The sequence below is a fragment of the Petaurus breviceps genome, unplaced genomic scaffold (assembly GCF_028583685.1).
Source record: "Petaurus breviceps papuanus isolate PSGF00001 unplaced genomic scaffold, PetGlider_PUasm1.0 100, whole genome shotgun sequence".
Taxonomy (NCBI): domain Eukaryota; kingdom Metazoa; phylum Chordata; class Mammalia; order Diprotodontia; family Petauridae; genus Petaurus; species Petaurus breviceps.
Window position 1 is genome coordinate 1,581,464 of NW_027185573.1, and position 19,657 is coordinate 1,601,120.

The window sequence follows — 19,657 nt, forward strand, 5'->3', positions numbered from 1 at the left end:
GGTACTTTGTGATGTCTAGCATGCCTGGGTCAGGAGGTGGGGAGTGAGGGGAGAAGGCAGAGCTGGTGTTGGGAATCTAGAGAGAGTGATAAATGACCTCGACAGTAGGGAGGCCTGGAGAAGATGTAGAGGAAATGTAGTTGATTATCTAATTCTAGGAATGAAAACTATCAAGTAGTTGGTAATTTTCTATTTGGAATAAGCAAATGACTTTCCCCATACATATAATTTTTTTTTTAATTGCAAGGCAGGGATAAAGGTCAGGGAACTCCTCTGCTAAGAAACCCCCATTTAGCATCCAGGCCTACTAATCCAAGGTTTTTTTTTTTTTTTGGTGTGTGTGTGTATGTGTGTGTGTGTGTGTGTGTGTATGTGTGTGTGTGTGTATGTGTGTGTATGAATGTGTGCCTGTGCTTAGGACACGGAAGTATTGAACACAGCTATTCTGACGGGGAAGGCGGTCTCAGTTCCAGTCAAAGTGGTTGCCGTTGGAGAGGATGGCTCTGTGGTGGACGTTTCAGATGCAGTGGAGTGTAAGTCCACAGATGAAGATGTCATTAAGGTATGATGGGGGCTGGGTGGGAGAGATCCCTTTGGCTCTTCTTAGCGTTAGCTTGCTTTGACAGTTTTTTCTTCTGGGTTCCGTCTGGCATATTCTAAACTGCTATATTAAATGGAAAGACGCAGTGTTGGGCCTAGTGTCTAGAGAGCCAGCTGTGGAGTCAAGATCAGAGGAAGTAGATCTTTTAGGCCATCCCTCTCCCTCATTTTGTAGGTGAAGAAATGGGTCCAGGTGTTTCTTCTGTTACTTATAACTCATGTGCCATTGGTCTCTAAGGCTTCTTTGAGTCTGTTTCTATGATCCCATGTCCTTGGACAGGTCATTATCAGCCTGGTCCTCAATTTCCTCATGAATAAAATGAGATGGTTGAAATAGATGGTCTCCTGAGGCCTTTCTAGCTCAAAATGTACTTTTTGCTTCCTAGTCCTTTTCCTGGCTTTTGGAATTCATTTGACTAGACCACAGCTTTATCCTAGAAATTCCCTCTGTACCTGGGGTCCACTTGCCCTGGAATATACAGCCTTCTCTACAACTTTCTCAACCTGGGTTATACCTTTGTAAGACCTGTCCCCTTCTCCCATGGGTGAGTTCTTCCTGGAACCTCTATTTTTTTGTGGAGGGATATAAGCTGGTCTTCATTCCCTTCTTGACCCTGTTTCTGATTTCCAGACTTCAAAATAATCCCTGCCCTGCCCACTCACTGGCTGGATTTCAGCTCAGGTCTTTCTGACTCCAGGTCCAGTGCTCTATCTACTGTGCCACTAGGTTCTTATTATTCTTATAATTATTAATTTATATTAATATTATTAATTAATATGAATTTATATCGATGCATTAATAGTATTAATAATATATTAATATTAATATGTATCACTGACTAAGGCATTGGCAGGGTTCAGGCCTCTCTTTTATGTCCCCTTGCTAGCCCTGTAAACTCCTGTTTTGCTCTCTTCTGGTCAAAACTTGTTTTCAGGAAGATCTTAATATAGCCATTTACACTTTAGTATGTTTAAAGAACTTTCCCAGTGCCTAGAAATTCATACCCACATGATGGTGGCTTAGAATCATAGCATCACAGAAGTTCTGGGCCTTAACACATTCAATACAGACACTTAGTAGCTGTATGACCCTGGAAAGTTGCTTAACCTCTTTGAGCCTCAGTTTCCTCATATGTAAAATGAGATTTGATGGTAGCCTCTAAGGTCACTTTTGCCTCTGGTGCCTTTCCTCTGAGACATCCCCAATTTATCCTGTATATATCATTTTTATAGAATTGTTTGAACGTTGTCTATCCTAGATTCCCTTCTTCCTTCCATCTCTGGCAGGTCATCAGAACTTAACAGATGTTAGTTGGTCAACTGGCAGACTTGGTTTCAAATTCTGGATCTACTGCTTACTTCCTGTATAGCCTGGAGCAAGACTATCTGGGTCCCAGTCTCCTTCATCTGTAAAACTAGGGAGTTGGATTAGATGGACCATACAGTCCTGTCTAGCTCTCGATGTGCTCCTAACATCCAGCTTCCAAGCCTATCCCATTATGCACCCTACCATGCTTGTCTTGCTCAGCCTACAGTAGGAGGTCTGGACATCCCACTTAGGATTTGGGAAAGATGGTTGGTGCACAAGATATCTTAGTAAAACCTTGTACTTGAGAGTCAGGAAAACCTCTGTTCAAATCCTGCCACTGACACTTACCAGCTGTGTGACCCAGGAAAATAATTTAAGCCTCAATTTTCTTGTCTGTAAAACAGAATTAATAGTGCCTATTTGAACCATAATGCTCTCTGTCCATTTTTGTTCATTGTTTCAATCGTGTCCAACTCTATGTTTCGTGTTTTCTTGGCACAGAGACTGGAGTGGTTTTCCATTTCCTTCTCCAGCTCATTTTACAGGTGAATAAACTGAGGCAAATTGGGTTAAATGGCTTGCCTAGTTAGTACATGTCTTAGGCTAGATTTGAACTCGTGAAGGTGAGTCTTCCTGACTCCAGGCCCGGCACTCTATTCACTATGGCCTAGGGCCACACAAAACATGCTTGTGATAAATGACATTAAAATATACCCTAAAATAAAAATTTTAAACCCTTTGGGAAGGGCTCCTCTGGGAAGTAGGCCCTCTAATTGCAATTATTTTCTTTTTCTGACTAGATACTAAACACTGTTGTTTATATGTTGTTTGAAGGACTGTAAGAACTTTCAGCACCCTCTAAATCTCGTGTCTGGGTGCAAAGCTCTGATTGCTTCACCTTAGTTACTGATCCAATACCTGTAGCATCTATTATACAGTGTTATTGTGAGGCCCAGATGCTAGAATTTTTGTAAAACCTTTTTTATTTTTTTGCTTTTTTGGAGGGCAATTGGGGTTAAGTGATTTGCCCAAGGTCACATGGCTAGTTTTTTGTGTTAAGTGTCTGAGGCTGGATTTGAACTCAGTTTCTCCTGACTCCAGGGCCAGTGCTCTATTCACTGCACCCCCTAGCCACCCCCTTAAAACCTTTTTTAAACCTTAAAACATGACATAAATATTGGCTATTATTATCGTCACCATTATTTCTCCCAAATAAGCACCCTCCAACACATAATTTTGTGTAATATTAATTCACTCTAAGCGCTTACTTTAGGGTATTTCTCTGGCTCCTCTGAATCAGTGGTTGGGTTTCTGATCCCATCCAGGTCCAGCAGGTGGCTCTTCCATGTCCTTGGCAGGTTGCTGTTTCAACCAACAGAGTGAATATCTCTGCATGTGCTCAGTTTTTCTTTAGCTCATCCGTTGGATTTATCTTTTGTAGTAGCAACCTCAGAGAGCCGGGGTAGGGGCATCTGTGTCTTCAGAACCATTTCTCCCACTTTAAGAGATCTCGAGAACTCTCAGATCTCTCAATTATTATTCATTTAAAAAAATAAATGCTGAATTCTCACCATCCTGAGACTATGTCTGCTCTTCTAGAAAGGCTTGCCATAAAATACCATCTTCACAGCCTCCAGGTAGGTTAGGAAGCCCTTTAGGCTTTTTGTTGTTATTGGTGCAAAGAGAGGAAAGGCCTGGGTGGAGTTGGACATTTCTTGTTTCTTTCTACTCTACAAGACTCAGCGGGAGATGGCCTGAAGGAGGTTGTTGCTAAAACCTGGACCCCTTTTGATTGAAGCAAGAGCTTTTCCACTAGAAATATTATTCATGTGAACCCTAATCAGAAACAATCTTTGGGAAAAATCCAGCTTTGGCACGGCAGGCTTTCTAAGTTTGGAAAATGCACTTTTACCAGAGATAAAAGGGAAAAGATGTTAAGACCTGGGCCAATGCCTCAGCTTGGAGGCCTGCTGCAAGGGGGCTTTTTGATGAAACAAATCTAAAGTGGCTTAAATCTTAAAGCATTAGAGAGAGCTGAATCTAATCATGCTACCTTCTCAGGGTAGAACCCAAAGACTGGTTGCTCATTGCGCTTTGTGACATTGATAATAATTGATGTAGTGCATTTGGCTTATAAACAAACCACTTTACTCAACAATGGCCTTTTGGGGTGAGCAGCACCAACATTATTATCTCTGATGCATGAGGAAACTGAGCCTCAGGGACAAGAAGTGACTAGAGACAAAGGTTAGTAGAATGCTAGGCTTGGTGTCAACAGACACCTGGGTTCAAATCCTCCCTCATATACTTAATACCTGTGTTACTCTGGGCAAGCCACTTAACTCTCTGATCCTGTGCGTCATCTTCAAATGAACCTAGAACCTGCCTGCCAGGGTTATTGTGAGGGTCAAGGGAGGGGATGTTTGCAAAACACTTTGCAAGCCTTGAAGTGTGATAAAAATGCTCTTATGTGAAGCATTTTATACATATCACCTCCCTCCATCCATATAACGACCTTGGGCTGTGGGTGCTGGTGTTACCTTCTTATTCATGCATGTGATTGTTTTTGTTGTCGTTTTCATCAGCAAAGCTTCTTGAGAACAGGAACTGTCTTTTGGCTTTCTTTGTGTCCCCAACTCTCAACACAATGTAGTATGTATCTCAGCATGTAGTAGGTGCTTCATAAATGCTTATTCTACCATCATCATCATCATCATCATCATCAACCTTTATGTGCCTTAGGATACTCCCTAGGATCATTGGGGGAAGTGGGAGGAATAAGGAATTTTGGAAACCCTTCAGTCCAACCTTTTCAGTGACTTAGTCACAGACTGGAATAAGTCACTAATGGATTGTGTGTGACCCACCAGTAGAATGTAAGGTCCTTACCTAGGGTCACACAGGTAGTAATTGTCAAAGGTAGGGATTTAAATTCAGGTTTTCTAGACTTCAAACCTATCACTGTGTCAGACTGACAGGGCAGGCAAAAAAAAGTGTATATTGGACCCATTTGGGTCCAGAGGTAATTAATTTACTTTCCAAAGGAACTCCCAGACAGGCAGTCCCACATTAATCTTCATGAGGTGGCATATTAGTGATTTTTTTTCCTTCTCATTAAAATTATGTTCTGACTATGTAAAGGGTCATAGTTTTATTTTCTCCCAAATCTGATTAGTAATTGTGTTGTTTATCAATAAATTGCCCAGCTCTCCAAGGTGCCCAGATCATCAGCATATCAGCTGAGCTCTCTCTGTCTTTTGGGAGAAGCACAGAGAGACTACATATCAATATCATAGCTAGTCATCTTCAGCTTAACTCTGCATTAATTAAGTTTTGGTGCACCTGGAATTATACAGGCTGGAGAAAGATGAGATAGTGAAAGGTCAGGAAAAGGACATTAGAACAAAGTTCCCCGATTTTTAGAATGCTCTGGGGTCACTTGCCTTTGCAGAAGTGGCCTGTGACAATACCACTTCTAGGGTTGTATCCAAAAGAGATCATGCAAGTGGGAGGAGGACCCATCTGTACAAAAATATTTATAGCAGCTCTTTTTGTGGTGGCAAAGAATTGGAAATCAAGGGGATGCCCATCACTTGGGGAATGGAGAAACAAGTTGTGGTATATGAAGGTAATGGAAGACTATTGTGCTATAAGAAATGAGGAGCAGACGGACTTCCTGGTAACCTGGAGAGACTTATACAAACTGATGCTGAGTGAGAGGAGCAGAACCAGAACTTTTGTACACAATTGCAGACACATCGTATCTGTGATGATTGACTTTGATAGACTGGGCTCCTCTCAGCAGTGCAAGGCTATAAGACAACTCCAAAGGACTCATGATGGAAAAGGCTAGCCACATCCAGAGAAAGATTTACAGAGGCTGAATGTAGATTGAAGCAAACTGCTTATTCTCTCTCTCTCTTTTGTGTTTTGTTTTGTTTTGTTTCTTCTTTCTCGTTGTTCATTCCATTGATTATAATTCTCCTTTACAACTTGACTAATGTTTAATGAGAATGTATTTGTAGAACCTATATCAGATTGCATGCTGCCATGGGGGGAAGGGGGGAGAGAGGAAGGGGGAGAAAATTTGGAACTCAAAAGTTTGTGGAACTGAATGTTGTAAACTAAAAGTAAATAAATAAATTTTAAAAATAAAAAAAGAAGTGGCCTGTGAGGGATGAAAGGGGTGATGGAGGTAATAGCAGCACTTCCCTCCCAGGGTTGTTGTGAAGATCAAATAAGATTAATTTTAAAGCACTTAGCACAGTGGATGGCGCATAGTAGGTACAATATAAATGTGATGATGATGATGTTCCCTGATGGATATGCTAGTCCTTATCCCTGGGTTATCTTAACCCAATTCAACTTGAAAAATATCTGTTAAGTGCCTGCTATGCACACATACAAGACACCATGCTAAGGACTGGGTATTCAAAGACAAAAATGAGACAGTCCCTTCCTTCAAGGACATTACATTCTACTGAGATGGAGGAGATACGTTGCGTTAGTAGGTATCTAAATCCAAAGGGGACTCAGATGGCCTTTTCCTCTGGTTCTGAATCTATGCTCCTATGATTATGAAAATATATAAATATATCTGTATCTACATAGTAAATGTAAATTAATGTTGGGGAAGGGGAGGGCATTAAGAACTGGGGGCAGGGATCAGGAAAGGTCTCCTGCATAAAGTGACTCTTGAGCCAAACTGTCAAGGAGGCTCCAGGTATGAGGGCCATCCAATCTATAGACCAATCAATGAATATTTATTAAGCATCTGCCATGTGCCAGGCATTGAACTAAGTGCTAGGGATACAAAAAAAGACAAAAGCAAGTATTTGCCCTCGAGGAGCTTACAATGTAAGTGGGGGAGACAACATATATATGTATGTGTACAAACAAACTACATACAGGATAAATGGGAAATAATTAACAGAGGGAAGGCACTGGAATTAAGACGTGCTGGGGAAAGCTCCCTGTAGCAGGCAGGGTTTTAGTTGGGAATTAAAGGAAGTCAGGGAGCCTAGTAGTCAAGAGTGAAAGAGGGAGAGAGTTCTAGCCTGAGAAATACCCAGAACAAAGAGATGTAGTGTCTTGCTCATGGAGCAGCCAGGAGGCCAGTGTCGTTGGATGAAAGAATATGTATTGGGGAGTAAGGTGTAAGTAGACTGGAGAGGTAGCAGGGGGCTGTGTGATGAAGGGCTTTGAATGCCAAAGAGATCATTTATTCGATCCTGGAGGCAATAGGGAGCCATTGAAGTTTATTGAGTAGGTGAGTGACATGTTCAAACCCATGCTTTATAAAAATGATTCGATGGAGGATGGATTAGAGGAGGAAGAGACTTGAGGCATGCAGACCCACCAGCAGGTACTGTGGTAATTAGTGGAAAGGTATGGAAATTGGAGATGAAGTGTCATATGTGGGGAACACCATTATTTATATTGGCAGTTGCATTCATGTAGTTAATATACAAGAATTATGAAATCTCCTTCTGACTCTTCCTTGAGTGACAGAATTTGAACAGGATAAGATGGTCAGTAGCTACTTTCTGATGAAGATGTATATCTGACCTGTGTTTCTTTTATCACAATAATTTCTGAGTATTTATTTTCCCTTTCCCTCCCGAGAAACAAGGAGAGAAAACAACCAAGCAAACAAAAAAAGATTGGTTCAGCACAACCACTCGACACATGTAACATGGATGTGGGCAGTCTTCCCCACCCAGAATCCCCCACCTCTCTGGCAAAAAGCAGGAGCTGCATTTTCTCATCTCTTCTCTGGGACCAAACTTGGTCCTTAGAGCTTATAGGATTCCAATTCATTCTTTTCATTTCTATAATTGTAGTCATTGTGCTGGTTTTATTTTCTTTACTCTGAATCAATTCATCTGAGCCTTCCCATGTTTATTTTAATTCTTCATAGTCTTGATTACTTTGGGTATCTTAATATCCCATTGCACTCACATATCACATTTTAAAGCTATTTCTTAATTGTATCTACTTCATTTTCAATTTTTTGATATGACAAAAGGGATGTTATGAACACTTTGGCATGTAGAGGACCTTTATTTCTACCTTTGATTTTTATTTATTTATTGCTTTTTTTGGAAGGGGGGGAAGGCAGGGCAATTGGGGTTAAGTGACTTGCCCAAGGTCACATGGCTAGTAAGTGTTTGAGATCAGATTTGAACTCAGGTCCTCCTGATTCCAGGGCTAGTGCTCTATTCACTGTGCCACCTAGCTACCCCATACCTTTGATTTCTTTGAGGGAAGAGGTTTAGCCATGGGATTTCTGGGTCAATGGGGAATAGATGTCTTAGTCCCTATTTTCTAATAATTCCTGATTGTTTCTATAATATACTGCTTCACAAGTTCACTGACAGAATTTGTGTACCTGTCTTCCCCAGCCCCTTCATCACAGACTATAAGAATACTATCTTGGCATCTGTGTGGAGGACAAATTGGAATTAAATGATACATTTATTGAATTTCTACTATTCAAAGAAATATTTATTAAGTGCCTACTGTATGCAAGACACTGTGTTAAATACTGGGATACAAAATTAAAAAATGACAATCCCTATCAAGTTTACCTTCAACTCATCGGGTAGGATATTGTAGCACCAATGGAATATTTACAGTGCCCACTATCACTATACCTGCATGGTGCTTAATCTCAAAATATATATATAAGACAGAAGCAAAACATTTATTCAGACACCAGAAAATAAAATCCCCAAACCAGTAAACTGATTCCATCATAGTAGCAAAGAAGTTAATAAGCCACAATAGCAGAGAGCCACAGCATCCTTTAGCCTTCCCACATAGCAATATTTACTCACAAGCCTGACTGACTCCCTGGGACTTGTGCTCTCCTCCCAACCATCTAGTCTAGCTCTGACTCCCAACTTCCTGTGGGCTCTGCTCTACCCTTCAACACACTCCTGCCACCACAGGCTCCATGTGATTGCATTCAGCATATTAGGGGGCAGAGTATATTTTCAAAACAGAGAAGGTCTTCAAATTCCCTTAGGCTTATTAAAGGGGCAGGGAAGATCTTCAAATTCCCATTCTCATTACAGACATATATACAGAAAACTATAATATATAGTAAGTAGTGAAGAGGGCAAAGGAGAGATCAGAAACAGTCTATTGAGAGTAATTGGGGAAAGGGAGAGAAGTGATAACTGGGGATCAGGGAAGGCTTTATAGCAGGAGAGCTGAACCTTGAAAGAAGAACAGAATTCTGAAAGGTAAATATAAGAACAGAACATTCCAGGCACATTAATACCCAGAGACAGGAGAAGACGTGAGATCAGTATTGTATTGGGCATTGTGTAAAAGCAGAAGTACTGTGCTATGGGACGTGGTCTATCCTGAAACCCCATTTGCTGTTTCTGGAAGATGCTATTTCATTTCCCACATTTATGATTTTGCCTATGTCCAGAATGTATTTATAATGCCAGTCCTATCAAAGTGGATGGGGTGTCCCTTGATTTGGGCTCCTCTTTTTGCCCCTCATATGGAGTGTGTAGACATCCCATGAGGTAGGTGTGGTCATCTACTTACTCTCTGGATTGGCACCTTCCCAACTTGCCCTCACTTTGAAAGGTCTAGGTTTCTAGAGAAAGACCATCACCTCATGGTTCCACTGAAACTCTCCAAGGGTCCTAGGGATAACCCAGTTGAGGGGAAGTAACACTCTCCTTAGTCACTACTCTAGCTCTTGAGTTCCCATCCATTTTCACAGCCAGACACGTACAATCTAACATACCCACACAGTGTGTTATATTTATACAACCAGCCACTCACAATAATACAGCTTTAGATTTCAAACATAACCATTTTTACTTGGCAAGTAGGCAAAAGGAATAATAATAAACCACAGAAACTCATCTATTAAAGCAAGTGCGCAAAAATAGAATGTATCAATTCGTACACAAACCTGGACTACACTCCTCCACAAACACACTCAGTAGGTGGGGGGAAGAGTGGGCACACACTCAAAGGAACCCAGCAGGGAAGTACATGGGGGAGGAAAACCTGTGTGCTTGGGATCACACAGCTCTGGACTACAGGGCTTGATAGCACCATTTGGGAACATCCACCTCATGTGAAATGGCTTCTCTGTTCCCTGATTACCTCTTGGTCCTCATTGCTCTTCAGCTGGGCAAATTTCCTTCTCCTCTCTACTCTACCATGGTATTTACAAGCTCTTTCAACTTCAAATCACCTTAGAAGTTATTTAGGAAGTTTTAACTGTTCATGTGAATAGCACTTCTTTTTAAACCAGAGACCTGTCAAGCTTGTTTGAATCCTGGAAGGTAGTAACATGCCCTACCTTGTCTTCCTTTATTCTTCAGTTCCCCAGGCTCAAAATTCTCATGTCCTTCAACCAGTTCTCAAGTAGTATGATCTGCAGGGTTTTCCTTCACCATCTTGACTGCCAAGCTTTCTGAGCTATCTTTGATGATATAGACCAGGCCAACTTTCCCAGGCACTGCTTTGTCTACTCAGAATTCTATTCCCATATCAGTATAGATGTCAACTTTTCAAACTTGGAAAATAAACCTAGCCAGCTCACCAGGATACAAAGCAGCTGCAAATCCTCCTGTGCATTTCCTTTTGCCACTAGAACTGTCCTCCCACATGTAGCATGACTTAAAAAAATTTTTTTTTTAGTTTTTTGCCCTTTTTAGACACAAAAACAGGTATGTGCAAATGAACTCATGTTCCATCATTCTTTGTAAAGTCTTCAACGTTGTCCTTTGTTGTTCTTGAAACTACTTCTTTGTACTTATATTTCTCTTTGTTGTTGCACAATCATTTCAGTTATATCCAGTTCTTCATGACCCCATTTAGGGTTTTGTCGGCAAAGATACAGGAGCAGTTTGCCTTTTCCTTCTTCAGCTCATTTTACAGATGAGGAAATTGAGGTAAACAGCTTAAGTGACTTGCCCAGGGTGATACCATTTGTAAGTATCTGAAAACAGAATTGAATTCAGGTCTTCCTGACTCCAGTCCTGGTGGGCTATACAGTGAGCCTTCTAGCTGCCTTTATATTTCTCTAGTTTTCCATAAACAAAAGTTCTTTATCTCTTTAAAATTTCAAACTATTCACACAGAAGTTCACATTCTACATCTTTCACAAGGTGATTTACATCTTTACTTTTTTACCACAATTGGCTCAAATCCTGTTTGAATACTGGGTTTCTTAATGCACATGTATTAGAAGTTTTTGTTAAAAACAAAGTTCTTTCCCTACTCCTTTTCAACAGCAAAATGTTCATTCATGGTGGTGACAATATATTATGCCTTTTTTTTCCTTTTTTGGAGGGCAGTTGGGGTTAAGTAACTTGCCCAAGGTCACACAGCTAGTTTTTTGTGTGGGGGTATTAAACGTCTGAGGCCAGAACCGAACTCAGGTCCTCCTGACTCTGGGGCCTGCACTTTACTCACTGCGCCACCTAGCCACCCCTTACCCTTTTGCAATTGAAATAACTCTTGTCCTTCAAATTAAAAAAAAATGTAAAAAAATTATAAAAAAAATTGTAAAAAAAATTTTGTAAAAAATTGTAAGAAAATTATTTTTTCCATTTCTCCACTTAACTACACATCTTTAAGGGATGGGGCATCTTACACCCTCCCTCCTCATCTCTGCATCTTAGAATCTCTAGTGTTCTTCACCCTCGAGCAAAAGATATTCAATGCTGAGCACCTTTTATAGGATGGTTTCTTTGATCCCTAGAGTTATCAATGTTCTCCATTGTCCTCAAACTATCATACATATATTTCTCTGTTTCCATGTTGTGTTCCACACTGTCCCCTGCCCCCACCCCAGGATAATGTAGTGTAAACTTCTTGAAAGCAAAGATTATTTTTCCATTTGTTTTTATGTACCCAATACCCATTCCACAGAACCTTGTACATAGTAGTCCATAGTCCAATGCCTGTTGGAATAGAGACCAGACTATCACACAGCATCACAAAATTTCAGGGTTGGAAGGGACCTCAATGGCCTTACAGTTCAACCTATGAGTGTAAAAGCATGGCTTCTACCCTTTGTCCAACAAAGGGTCATCCATACTTTGCTAGAAGACACCTACTGCAGTAGGTGCCCACTACCTCCCAAGGCACACTGGGCTAGAAGCTATAGTAAGATTAAATTTGCTACATTACATCTTCCATCCAGTGATCCTAGTTCAGAGCTAATTCCTCCTTCCAGGTGATAGCCCCTTTAGAATATATGATCCTTTGATTATAAGTCATAGAAACTTGGAAGCAGTGATCATTTCTCCCTCACCCTGAAAGTCTTCTCCAGGTTTACCATCCCTAATTCCTTCACCCAGGCCTCAAATGGTATGGTCCACATGGCTGTCACCTTCCTGGTTGTCCTCCTCTGGGTATTTTCTGGCTCACATAGAAGTCAGTATCATTCCATCACTAGGAATGAATTATATTCTCTTTCTCCTACATTAAAGAGCCAGACCTGCAAATTCCTGTTGTCAGGCAGTCTGGTTTCTCTTGACTAATTTTGTCCCTTCTTTATCCTGGCAATTTAGACTTTTATTGTTCCTTTCTAATTGGAGATATGTCATACATTTCCTGTTGGCCAGAATATGGAACTCTGTATTCTCAACCTTTTGTTACTGTTTGGGAGATTATGATTTCAATATTAATTAGACAGTTAGTTTGTTCACTTCTGTCTTTGGCATCTCCAATTAAGAACTAACATTCTGGTATTGTTCCTGCATAATGCAGTGAATTCTTTTAATGTGCCAGCCCTGGGCTGCAAAGACCCTCCAGCTTGTCTCTTCATCCAGAACATTTCCATGTGCATTTTTTCCCTCATCCATTCTCTCTTCCTCACCTGAACACCCCCATCTAGAGACTTTAAGACCCTGGGTTCAAAGATGGCAGAGACCTCTGAGGCCATCTGGTCCAACCTCCAATTTTTTTTTAAAGCAATCGGGGTTAAGTAGCTTATTCAAGGTTACATGGCCAGTTATTTCTGGGTGTGGTGCTAAGTATCTGAGCCCGGATTTGATCCAGGTCATCTCGACACTGGAGATGGTGCTCTTACTCGCTGAGCTACCTGGCCGCCCCTAAGCAATTGGGGTTAAGTAACTTGCTCAAGGTTACACGGCCAGGTGTTTCTGGGTGTGGTACTAAGTATCTGAGCCTGGGATTCGATCTCCAGGTCATCCCGACACTGAAGCTGGTGCTCTTACTCGCTGAGCCACCTGGCCACCCCATCCAACCTCCAAATTTTACAGATGAGGAAAGAGAGGTCCAGAGAAGTGGTGACTTGCAGCAGAAACAGGATTCAAACTCAAGTCCTCTGCCTCTAAATTCAGTGCATTTCCCCCCACTGGACCTTGCCACCCCCCTCAGTGGTTCATCAGTACTTAACTGTGTTTTATTATGTATGCACAAATACAGTACTAGGTGCTGGGAGATTAGAACAGAAGTATCAAACACATACTCCCCTTTCCTCCCTGTCCCCCAACACTACTGAGTGCCACCAACCACATTAAAACATAATTGGGAAATATTAAAAAACAAATAAAAATACAACAAAACATAGATATTATTAATATGTGGTTTTCTAAGTCAACATTTCTTCGGGATCTATGCATGACTAAGTGGCTTCTGTGTCTTTTTGAGTCTGACCCCACTGACTTAGTGTCAGAGTTTAGGGAATTCAGGTCTCTGACTACTGAGAGATAACCAGTTCCATGGGTGTCTCACTGAGAGTCCAGAGATGGTGACAAGGACTTGAATACTTCCCAAATGTCCCTCTTTCTCTCTTCTGAACTCCTCCCACTTTGACCTATTTTATTGGCCCTGAAATGGTAAAGCAGACTCTGGACTCCAACCTATATCAGTTCATTGGATCTCTTGTGGGAAGAGACAATGTTGTGTCTTTCTCAAGGCGTCATTATGGCTTAGTGGAGAGAGAAGTGAAATCAGAAGTTTAAAGTCAGAGAATGAGAACCAGAAGGGACCTTTTGTGGAATGGGCTCTTTGTCCACAACCTCATTCATCTTCTGCTTCTTCCCCCTCCATTTTAAAAATGAGGAAACCAAGGTGTCCCAATAGAAATTTCTTAACCATAGGGACTGGACTTTGAGACTTTTTGTTTTTTTGTTGCTTGTTTTTTAAGACTGGACTTCTCTATCTCCCTTGGGCTGGAGGTGCAACAAAATTGACCCCATTACTTATTGGCATGGGGATTTGGTCTGCTCCATTTTTCTGGCATTGGCTGGCTTGGGTCGCCTTTGGCAGCCTGGTGGTCTCCGGGGCACAAGGACTCTCCACATTGGTGTTAGACTAAATGCTGACTCCCAAGCAGGTGTTTACATTCTACTGGGGGGAGGGACAAGATGTACATATATAGAATGTACATATATAGAACACATATAAACAGTAAATACAAGGGGAGAGTTCTAAAAGCTAGAAGCATCATGAAAGGCCTCCCGTAGGAAATGAACTTTAAACTGAACTGTAAAGGAAACTCGAGAGTGTATTACAGGCATAGGAGGAAACCAGTGAAAAGGAGACAGGATGAGCCATGTTAGGGGTGAGGAACAGCAGGAAACATAGTTTAGCTGAACTCAGAGAGTGCATGAAGGGGAATAATATGGAATAAGTCTGGGAAGGAAGGCCTTTAAATGCCAAATTAATAAAGGAGTTTATATTTGAGTGAAGAAGTAATAGAGGTCCACTGGTGTTTGCTGAGCAGGGGAATGATGTGGTTGGAAGCATCATGGTTCAGGGGAAAGTATGTGAGTTTATAACATAAACGTAAAATGAATTGGAGAAGGAAATGGCAAATGGCTCCAATATCTTTGCCAAGAAAATCCCAAGTGGGGTTATGGAGAGTCCGATATGACTGAACAACTAAACGATAACAACTTGTTAGATTTGGAGTCTTGGGACTTGGGTTCAAATCATGTCATTTACCACTCGTGTGACCTTGGGCAAGTCACTGAGCTTATTTTCTTATTGAAGAAATGAGATTGGCCTAGATGACCTCTGAGGACTTTTACCCTTAGATAATCTGTGATTCGTGACTGGTTTAACTCTGGCTTTTAATGCATCACTTTGGTAGCTGGGTGGGGGATGGATTGCTGAGGGCAGAGAAGTAGACAAGAAGGCCAGTAGGAGCCTGTGGTTACTGTTCAGACAGGAGGTGACAAGGACCTGAGCTAGGCCTCTGTATCTCGTCCTCAGTGGATCATCTCTATGACTGTCAAGATGACCTTTATCTGAAGCCAGTCTGATTTTGTTCCTTATGGACAATCTTCTTTGAGCCTTCTTACCTTTAAGCGGAAATGGAGATTCCTTATTCAACTTGACCTTTGAAGCTCTCTGGCCTTCCCAGGATCTTTTACCTTCCTTCAGGATTCAACTCAACTACTGCCTCCTTATTGGAAGCCTTTCCTGGTCTCACTTAAATGCTCTTTCTTTCCTCAAATGGCCTTGATTTTATCTGTTTACACATTGTATCAAGGCAGGTAGGGGGCAAAGTGGATGAATTGTGGGACTTGGCATCAGTTTGAATCCTGCCTCAGAGATTTTCTAGCTATATGACCCTAGGCAAGTCACTTAATTGTCCTGTGCCTTAGTTTCCCCATCTGTAAAGTCCTTATAAAGATGTTGTATCAAATGAGTTAATGTATAGAAAATCCTTGGTAAACCTTAAAGAGCTATATAAGTGTGAGTTATTATTATTATTATTCTCTTTGGTAGAAAGTAAAGTCCTTGAAGGGAAAGGATCGTTCAGTTTTTGCCTTGTATTCCCAGCACTCCACATAGAATAGTCAGTCAACAAACATTTATTGAATTCTTATAAACATGGCTTTTACCATTCCTTGTGTCCTCGCTATGCTGAACACTGAGTATGTAGCGCCTTCCCTTAGGGAGCTCACACTGTAATGAGGCAGACAGGGTGCATATAACTAGGAACATGCATGATATGTTCAGAATAGATGGGGGACAGTCTTGGTAGGGAATGCATTAGCAACTGGGTTACGCCAAGAAAGAAAACAAAAACAAGCCTCTTGTGGAAGATGGGACCTGAGTCGAGGCTTGAAGGAGATCAAAGGGTGGAGGTAAGGAGGGAGAGCATTATAAGAGAAGACAGCCAGAACAAAGTCTTGGAGGCTGGAGATGGAACATGTATGAGGAACAGCAAGTATGCCAGTGTAGTTGAATCAGGGCATTCTGGAGGGGGTCAAGTATAGGAAAGGTGGAAAGGGACCATGAAGGACTCTCAGGGCCAAACAGAGTAGGGTGCATTTGATCCTATAGGTAATGGGCAGCCATTCTTCTCTGCATCATACAGAATTCAATTTACTTGGTGCACATGGTTTGAATTTTCTTGTGGGCATACCCATCGTTTCCCTTCAATAGAATTGAAACTCCCTGAGAGTAAGTTTTGCTTTGCTTTATCTTCCTGCCTCCTGTGTAGGGTGTCAGTTGATTAATCAATGCTTGTTGAATGAATGAATAGATGAATGGAGGAGCCAAAAGCTGCTATGAATTAAGTTAACACTTGTAACTGAATTTGCATTCTGTTAATCACAACAGTATCTACATACATTTGAAAAATAGTAACGCACATATGTGGGAGACATATTATTTATTCAGTCTGCAGAAGGTGTACGCTTGTTTATTTATCACCATTGGAGCCATTTAATGAGTTGGCGATGCTGTCGTTTCCTTGGGAGATGGGAAGTCTGGTGCACATATGGATTTGGGGACCCCTCACAATCAGTCACTCCTGCTCCCCTCCCCGTTAGACTCCAGGGATTTAACCCCAGTGAATGTTTGCAAAGTGACTTTCTGATACCGAGTTCTGCCTTTCCCCTCAGGGCTCTCAGTCGCGTTATTGCTTGTCTCCAGACATTCTTGGGCTATTTGCTCTAAATTTTATAAGATGCTATTAGTCACAGCCATTGAAACTGTCAAAGGCTCTCTCCCTTGACCATTGTCTTAGCTTAAAGTGACGCTTGGACAATTCTGAAACAAGGCAGGCCAACAATCATTGATTGATGCATTACACCCTGACTACAGATGGGGGTGATAATGGATTCAGCTTCTCATGGTGGATACTGGGAAAGCTTGTTTGATTTCTCCTCCTCTGATTATGCATTGTCACTGAAAGAGGATTATTTTTTTTTCCACCCAGGAAAATTACTTTGAAAGAAGTTACCTTATGAAAGGGGAGACTGTGGCCAATTTACGGGGATGTACTGAGGGTGAAAATTCTTCTCACTAAAAAATTATCTGAGAAGCTACTTGGCATAATTTGGTAGAGGATCAGCCTTGGAAGCAGAAAGATCTGGGTTTAGGAGTGTGCTTGTAAAGGTTTAACAACCAGCTCTTGGAGAAAAAATGAAACAAAAGCAACAACATATGACCCACTTTTTTTTTTTTGAGGCACACTTGTAAGTTCAGTCTACAATATTACATTTTCCCCATCACTCCATCACAAAACAATAAATCAAATGCTGATTTGTAGTATCTTTCAATATTTGAGGTAAAAATAGTCACATTGAAAATTTAAAAAATAGCTCATGATTCAGTTTACTCCAGAAACGCTCTTGTCTGGGTTCCAGTTCAGCCCCTGACTTGTCATCTTGGCTGTATGTTCCTGGGTGGATTGCTTACCCTTTCAGGGTCTGAGACACTCTCCTATACTATGAATTTTAGAGGTTGTCTACTGGTGAAAGGAGCACTCATACTACTTCTCCTCACTTGACAAGGTCAAAGGCCAGGACAATTTAAAAAAGGAAAGAATTCTCTGAGCTGATGATCATTGTCCCTACACCTTCTGTGATCTTGTCCTTCAGTCAAACATTGCTAGAAAGTAAAAGTATTTGCCATGATGGCTGTGACTGTAACTTGGCATGGTGGGTATGGTGGGAGAGAGATTTAACGTCAACAGAGTCCTATTTCCAGCACACACCCACTATGTGACCTTGAGACCTTGGCCTTAATGTCTCAACTTCAGTTTCCTCAAGTATAAACCAGGGATCATCAGACTTGCTGTGTCCCCATCACAGGCTAGTTATGAGGCACCGTTGAAATAATGTATATCAAAGCATTTTGTAAATTTAGCAGAGCTATATAAATGTCAGCTCTTTTTATTATCTTTTGGAAAAATTTCCCAGGGGGTGAGAAGGGAGGTTTCACCTTTGTTTTTAACCCAGCTGCCTTCCATCTGATGCTTAAACTTCCCACAGCATCGACTCATCATGGAGAACAGGTGGGTCAACCCCATTTCCTTCCCTGTGGGTTTTTGCAATTTGTTGTGCCATCATCCCTTCTGTTGACAGAGTTGTCCGCCCTTGCTTTGGTCCAGATCTATCTGTTGACTCTTGCCTCTACCCTCAGAACCCACCATCCTATTCATTGCTTTGCTTTGTTACATTATGTTTGGAAAGCCTAGTACTGATTCTCTGTCCTCTCTCCTCCCCTTAGCTCCCCTCCTCTCTTTTTTCTCTTCTCTCCACTCTGTCTTTTTTCTCTCTCTTCTCTCTCTCTCTCTCTCTCTCTCTCTCTCTCTCTCTCTCTCTCTCTGTTTCTCTTTCTCTCCTCTCTTTTTCTCTCTGTCTCTCCTGTCTCTCTCTCTCTCTCTGTGTCTCTCTTCTCTCTGTGTCTCTCTCCTACCTACTCTCTCTTTCTCTCTCTCTCTCATACGGCTCCATTCTTCGCCTTTTACCTTTTATGGAGTCTCTATTGATTCTCACAGAAGGGGACATGAAACACTGTCCTTGATGCACTACGCAAGAGGCAGAAAGTGAAGTGCCCAATCCATCTTCTTAGTTTCAGGCAGTCAGTCAACAAGCATTTATTAAATGTTTACTGGGTGCCTAGCACCGAGCATCCAAAGACAAGCATAGTCCCTATTCTTAAGGAGCTCACATGTCATGGGGCAGGGGATGTGAAATAACTCAGTTCCTGCAAGCTCTATGCCCAACTGAAGGGAGGTCATCTCTCTGAGGAAGGCTAGCAATTAGCAGGACAGGAAAGGGCATCCTGTGAGTAGAAGAGCAATGTAGACAATAATAACAACATCGTAAAGACAGACAGCTTCAGGAGATGTAAGACCTGCAGTCAGAGCAATGGATCACCCTGATCCCAGGGGCTGATGATGAAGAATGCCGTCCTCCTCTTGAGAAAAAGGGGATGGACTCCAGATGAGGAATGAGACACACTTATTTCTTTGGCTGTAGCCAATGTGAGAACTTGTTTTGCTTGACTATGCATATTTGTTACCAGGGTTGGGTTTTCTTTTTTCTTTTTCTGGGTATAGGAGGAAGGGATAAAGGAGAGAAGATAAATTCTTATTGATTGAAAAAAGTAGTTAATAAAGAAAGCCCTCCTTAGAAAGTAGATTTCGAGTCATCTTGAAGATGTTGGCATAGCCAAGAGTTGGGAGTGAGGGGGCAGTGTTCTAGCAAAGGGGAATAGCCAGGACAGGGGACAGAGATGGGAGGGCATCCCAAGAAATGCAAGGAGGTCAGTGTTATCATGGAGCACAGAAGGGAGTAAAATGGAATAAGAATGGGAGTAGAAATAAGAAGGGACCCAGTCCTGAGTGTGGGCTTCATCTGGAAGGTGCAAACTGTTGACTTAGTGTGACACATAGCCGAGAAGAATGATGCCTTTTTTGTTTTAAGAAATTGGGGTTAAGTAACTTGCTGACGGTTACACAGCCAGTTATTTCTGGGTGTGGTG

General features: G+C 41.6%; 1 protein-coding gene across 1 annotated transcript in view; it reads left to right on the plus strand.

Moving 5' to 3' along the window:
- Positions 1-418: 418 nt before the first annotated feature.
- Positions 419-19,657, plus strand: part of LOC138160274 (transmembrane protein 132B-like) — a 138,625-nt gene continuing 119,386 nt past the window's right edge. Inside the window, exon 1 of the mRNA XM_069087176.1 lies at positions 419-562. The gene's annotated coding sequence lies outside the window, so the exon portion shown is untranslated. The remainder of the gene's footprint in view (positions 563-19,657) is intronic.